The following is a 7,184-nucleotide window of genomic DNA, read 5'->3' on the forward strand; positions in this document are numbered from 1 at the left end:
CTGCCTTGCAGGTTTCCTCGTGTGACTCCCAACATCTTCCCTCCCTCTCCACATCTCATCATCTCATGTACACCTGAATAAGTTGCTGCCCTACCCTACAGACCACCTTAAATATACTCTCTAAACTTTCCCCACCTGCTCACTGCTGACCACCTCCTTTTGACCTCCAAATATTATCACTGGCAGAACTCTTTAGTTGCCCCTCTCCGGGTTGTGTTGGCCACAGGTCTGGAGCCTGTTGAATTGCTCCCTGAGCTGTTTCAAACCCTTGCTGCTGCTCATTTCCCCCTCAGACTCACAGTCCTGTCCTGCCACTTTATGTCACGAGGCAGGGATTTGTCCCAAAGGAGGACCTTGTTGTCGCCAAAAGCCAAACAAACCAATAAACTGCTGGGCTTCCACCTTGCTCTGGGGGGTGACCAAATCTAAAGTCTCCTGCCTAGTCCTGGGCAATACTTCCTGATGACACAATGTCACTGAGGGAACTGAGCCCAGTGTTCCTCAGCACAAGGCAGCCCTTGGAAATATCCACTGCCCTTCCACAGTCAGGCACAGCAACAAGCACTCCACAAGGCTGCTGTGGCAGAGGACCAATTTGAAGCTCAGCTTTTCTCTGTACCACCTCACTTTGTTTGCCACCTCATCCTATCGTCAAAACTTGCTGTCCTTGCACCTTTTTAGGCTGACCATCAGTTGAAGAGGCCTCTGCTCCAGCACCCACAAGGGCCTGAGCCCTTTGACCAGGTCCACTTTTCCAAGGAATTCAAAGCTCCACCTGAGGGCCATGGGTTTTTATTGCCCACCCTTGTGTTGGAGCTCGGCCTTCATCTCACTCTGCCTTCGCTTCTCTCAGTGGCTGCACCATTTCGTGCCCTGCCTCAGCTGGAGCTCGGCCTTCATCTCACTCTGCCTTCGCTTCTTGCAGTGGCTGCACCATTTCGTGCCCTGCCTGGACTGGAGCTCGGCGTCCTGATCCCATCCCTGCCGGTCCCCGGAACCGCTGACTCAGCAATGGGGGGCCCTCCATTGCCAAGTGCACGGTCCCATCGGGGCTCACGGGGGGAGCAGGAGGTCGAAGGGCTCCAGTCCTCCTGGGACAACTTTCCACCACTACAGCCAACAAAGGAGCCTCCCCAGCCCTGCCTTCGAAGGCATCCTGAACAAACCCAGCCCAGCTCCACGGGACAAACTGCTCCCTGTCTGCCCAGTCCAATCTGATCCCAGAGGATCCCAGCTCATGCAGCCCAACTGCCCAGGAGATCACAGACTCTCTGGCCTTTGCTTTTAAACCTGTCCATAACACCAGCAAATTCTGGCTGAGTAAAATCCTCCACCACATCAGGCCTGATGGGATAACCATCGGGGTCACCTTCCACTTTCCCTCCTGTTATTGGCTGTGCTTCAGCAAACACTTCCCCCTCTGAACCATGCTCTAAAGCAGCTGAATCCCAAGGATCTCCATCCCAGTTTTGGGGATCCCAACCTATCCCTTTCAGCCTGCTTTGTTCTTCTCAGCTGCATGCTGCTGTGAAGAATAACAGGCATACCTTTTGCTCAGTCAGTAGAACCACTAACAAAGATGTAGACCTCTGGAGAGTCTACCTTAAGTATTTCAGCAAATTTGTACCACTTAACCACAGCATTGCCATGAGAATCTTTAAAAAAAAATTAGGAATTTTAAAATCTCTTTAAAGTTTAGGGCAGACTTTTAGGACAGCTCAGAAGTTTCTCCATTTCTATTTCCTTAAAATTCCTAATAGTGACTTACATTCTTCTAATGTTTGACACCAGGAAGTTTCCCTGAGGCTGCTGAGTTCTAAGAATGCAAATCATGTATTGCAATATTTTTTCCTATTCATTATTATGTAAACATCTTCTTAAAATTATTCTAATAGATGCAAGTACTTTATCACATAGGGTTCTTTTTGCAAAAGCTGTTGAGACAGCATAGTCAGTTTTAAATTTTCTAAAAGTGTCAGAACTCTGTTGTACTCAGGGTGCATACAACCACCAGGCACTACCTAGGAACTTCTCACACACAAAAACTTCCAGCTGAAAATTTAGTGCTCCTAAACTGTGTTGTATTCATTACAGAATTTACCTAAATCTTCCTCTCCTTCAGAAAAGCGAGCAAACCATTTTGCACATAGCAATATATATATAGTCAACTGAATCTGAATCCAAACAATGATGCACCCAAGGGCGATGAGGGAGCTGGTGGAAGAGCTCGCCACGCCGCTCTCCATCATTTCCCAACAGCCCTGGCTCACTGGGGAGGTCCCAGACGATTGGAAGTTGGGGAATGTCACACCGATCCACAAAAAGGGCTGGAAGGAAGACCCGGAAAACTCCAGGCCTGTCAGCCTGACCTCAGTGCCTGGCAAGGTTATGGAGCAGATCATCCTGAGTGCAATCACACAGCACCTACAGGATGGACAAGGGATCAGAGCCAGCCAACATGGGTTTAGGAGGGGCAGGTCCCGTCTGACCAACCTGATCTCTTTTTATGATCAAGTGACCCACCTGGTGGATGAGGTGCAGGCTGGGGATGCGTCTATCTGGACTCCAGCAAAGCCTTTGACACCGTCTCCCACAGCACATTCCTGGAAAAGCTGCAGCCCAGGGCTTGGACAGGGCACTCTGTGCTGGGTTAGGAACTGGCTGGAGGGCCAGGCCCAGAGAGTGTTGGTGAACAGGGCTGGATCCAGTTGGGATCCAGTCACCAGTGGTGTCCCCCAGGGATCAGTCTTGGGCCCAGTCCTGTTTAATATTTTTATTGATGATCTGGATGAGGGGATTGAGTCCACCATTAGCAAATTTGCTGATGACACCAATCTGGAGGGGAGTGTTGATCAGCTGGAAGGCAGGAGGGCTCTGCAGAGGGACCTGGACAGAGAGCTGGGCTGATTCCAATGGGATGAGGTTCAACCAGGCCGAGTGCCAGGTCCTGCACTTTGGCCACAGCAACCCCCTGCAGCGCTACAGGCTGGGCACAGAGTGGATGGAGAGCAGTCAGGCAGGAAGGGAGCTGGGAGTGTGGAGTGACAGGAAGCTGAACATGAGCCAAAGTGTGCCCAGGTGGCCAAGAGGGCCAAGGGCTCCTGGCCTGGCTCAGGAAGAGTGTGGCAGCAGAAGTAGGGAACGGATTCTTTCCTGGCACTCAGCGCTGGGGAGGCCACCCCTGAAGTGCTGTGTCCAGCTCTGGGCCCCTCAGGTCAGGAAGGACATGGAGGGGCTGGAGCAGGTGCAGGGAAGAGCAACAAGGCTGTGAGGAGAGGCTGAGGGAGCTGGGGTTGTTGAGCCTGGAGAAGAGGAGGCTCAGGGGAGACCTCAGCACTCTCTACAACTACCTGACTGGAAGTTGTAGCCAGGTGGGGATTGGTCTCTTCTACCAGGAACCAGCAGCAGGACAAGAGGGCACGATCTTAAGCTGTGCCAGGGGAGGTTTAGGTTAGATATTAGGAAGAAATTTTTTACAGAGAGAATAATCAGACATTGAAACGGACTGCTTAGGGAGTTGGTGGATTCTCTGTCCCTGGAGGTTTTTAAGGTGAGACTGGATGTGGCACTCAGTGCCATGGTCTGGGAACCACAGCAGGGTTGGATCAAGGATTGGACTTGATGACCTTGAAAGTCTTTTCCAACCCGGTCGATTCTATGATTCATTTATGTATCATACAGACTCACATACACAGAGTGCAGCAAACAAGTTAAAAGGCACATATGTACATAGTGCATAAGAAATAATAATTTAGATTATTAAATTTCAGATGTTTGTAAAGTATTACTGCAGGATAAGAGAAAAGTTTCAATGATGAAATCCTTCAGGAACAAATGGAGAAAAGCAGAGAAAATCTATAAAGGTGAAACTAAAACTCCTGAAGTGACAATTCTGCTCTATTTAGGATTTCATGCCAGTGAATGCACTTCCAGTTATCATAAAACCAGTGTCCTACTAAAAAGGCTATAAATGCCTTCATCTTCCTTGTTGCCTTAATTCTGTGTTGCCAATTAAGTAAAAAAAAATGTATTAACTTACCCTACCTGGTAAATCTTCTATTTTATGGTAAACAGAGGACTATTACTTTAAGAAGAGACAGCAGTTACATGAAGGCCATGGAAAACAATCCCTTTGATGTGTGCTTTCAAGGTTAACAGGGAGTTTTTCAGACAAACAAAAGAGTTGGTTTTCTCAGAACCCAAGAAACTGCCAGCAATGAGGATGGCCTCTGATTTCTTGGTCAAATGTTCCATCTTCTCAGGACAGGCTGTGACGTCCAGGGTCAGACCACTAGCAGCCAGAGGCAACAGAGCAGGATGTCTGGAGACCCCTTACTTCCTACCACATCTGCTGCAGGCTTTGACTGCTGTTCATACCACCAGCAGCTCCAAAAATTTTGAAAATCACTGGCTCCAAATGTCTGGCTGACAACATGTTCTCATCCCAAGCGAGCGTTCAAGGCTCCCCTTTACCTGAACGCACAATAGAGTATGTCTATGTTGACTATGAATAATAGAGGGTGCTGAGATCGTGTGCCGGGCACACTCACCCCAGCAGTGAAAGGCTGCAGCTGAGCAAGATAAAGTAATTTGTCCCAGTGGTGCTGGTGAGGCTGGCAAAGCTGTGATTAACTCCTAAATTACGAGGGCTAATCCTGTGCACAGCCCAGGCACCATTTGGCTCTTGCCTCTGGTAACTGTTGACAATTCTAGCTTTGATCACTAGATGTTTTACCTTAATCTCAACAAACTTAAACTGTAGTCTAACTGGTAGTAACAGAAAGCAGTTAATGCTTGCTTAAAACATTTACATGCACTGTGTATCACCAACATTGCAAATGGCAAGAATAATCAATGCTGCCTCCTTTGCACATAGCAGCATTGCTCAAATCAATCCATAGTTAGCATGTCCATGGCAGAGTATCAGCATCCTCTCTCCTGGAGAGGAGACAAGGATGTACATAAGCATGGTGCAGAGGACATCTATTGTGCTCCAACATATCTGGGAAGCCAGTATCTGCTCTGCACACACAGATTGGCAGTGCACTGCATCTCTAACATGTCCAGTCATGACACTGAGGACAAGCCTTAGGTGTCACTGGAAGATTTTATCCTTCTGTCACATAGTTGATATAATGCAGTTTAGAAGGATGATGAATATTAATTTATTTTCATAAGATTTAACTGTTGAAGAATCCCAGAACAGGCGCAGCTCCATGAAAACCCAGTGCCTGCACACTGCAATCATCTACAAGTGATGCATTCACAAACCACCCAACTGGTTTTCAGTAGGAAGCCCACACAGAAACCAGCTCTAAAGCTTCTCACTCTTCAGTTCTTCACACTTAGCATTTAGTGCCCATCCAGTAACAGATCACTGAAAATCAAGCATCTTTTCCAGATGTTTGTATGCACCTTAGATGCAGCTGTATACACCCTGAAACAACTACATACATCCTGAAATCAATATTGAAATGTTCTCTTCTAGCCTGGCAATTACTTCAGCTGACTTAAATAGAGGCTGGGTTGGACTCACATTGTGAAATACTCCAGTTAAACTTATTAAGTCTAATTGGTGTGGTAATGCTGCATGCTATGCTGATTACAACATCCACATTCCTTAGGCTTAAAATTACTTTGTGCTTTGCAACCCTGCCTCATAACTCCCAACTGGGGTAGCCCTTTAAAAAGCTTTCTGTGTTCCTCATTTTTTCACAATTGAAAAAAGAAAGATAGCGTTTCTTAACTGCAAAGCCAAACTAGTGATGGCTCAGTTTTTCTGAAATAATTTTGAATATGATACTGATTTAACTGGCCTACAAAATAAATGAATGCCATCCAGTAGCTTTTGTATTACTTCATTTACAGAAGGATAAACTAGGGTTAGTTACTTCTCTTCATAGCCTACCCTATGTTATCTGTCTTCTCTCAAAGGAGTTTTGAGACATGTTCCAAAACAGCAGAGGGCAAAGGTAGTGCTTCATTAAAACCTGATTTAATTGTAGTAGTGGCCAACAAATTCTTAAAATTCTGATAGTATTTTTAAAGTATACTGAAAACCCAAACTCACTGAAGAAACAGCAATACCCAAAAGCAAAGTAAAGAAGCCTTCCTGTTTACAGGCAGCCTTTTATCTTGCTCTTATCAGCAAATACGATAAAAGAGTATTCCCTGTATAAGTCATCCTTTCGTACAGGGAGAGACAAAACTAGCTAGAGGCACCAAGCAGTCTTTGGGAACCATGCAGGTGCTGCTTCTCATTCTGTCACCCCCTTCCAGGGATTTGGAGGAAGAACCTATTAAACACTGTGTGCCTTAGGTGCACAGCTCCAAACTCAAACTTGCTCTCCAGACATGACACAAATGAGGGACAAACTCAATCCTTTAGCCAGGTTGCAAGTGGAGAGAATACCACAAAAACAATACACACTTTTATGAAAGCATTACACATGTTGCCACACCACAATTAGTTAAGAACCTATATAGTGACACAAGCATAACAGCACCTTGACGTAAACTTCCTGTACCAGACTGAAGTTAAATGAAATGTGATGGAACTGAACCAGTGCCTGGAAAATAACCACTAAACCCACAAACAACAGGCCCTGTATCACATCAAAGGTCTGATATGAAACCACCTGATTTTTTTACTAGGTGTTTCCATTAAATAGCAGCTAACAGCTGGTATAAATTAATATAATTTTACTGACTTTATAATGCAGTTTTAAACTGAGAGCCTTCTGCTCTTGCAATTACAGGCATTTAATAGTTTGAAAAAAAAGAGATTCAAGGATCTAGATATCCTGATTAAGACTGAAATACAGATTAAATCTTGTGAGGGACTAGAAGCTGTAGAATGTTTACGCCTCTAACTTTATTCTTATCTTTCAGAAAGAAATAAGTAAAATTATTTTCACGGAATCACAGAATATGCTCACTTGGAAGGGACCCACCCACAAGGATCATCAAGTCCAACTCCTGACCCTGCACAGGCCCATCCCCCAAGATTCACACTCTGTGTCCCAGAGTATCATCCAAACACCTCTTGAGCTCTGGCAGCCTTGGGGCTGTGCCCACTGCCCCGGGGAGTCTGTTCAGTGCCCAATCACCCTCTGGGTGGTCATATCAACATTATAGAAAACAATTCAGCCATCCCATACGCTGATGTTACTTTTTTAATATAA

Source organism: Myiozetetes cayanensis, unplaced genomic scaffold (genome assembly GCF_022539395.1).
Source record: "Myiozetetes cayanensis isolate MyiCay16 unplaced genomic scaffold, myiCay2020 scf10, whole genome shotgun sequence".
NCBI classification, from domain to species: Eukaryota; Metazoa; Chordata; class Aves; order Passeriformes; family Tyrannidae; genus Myiozetetes; species Myiozetetes cayanensis.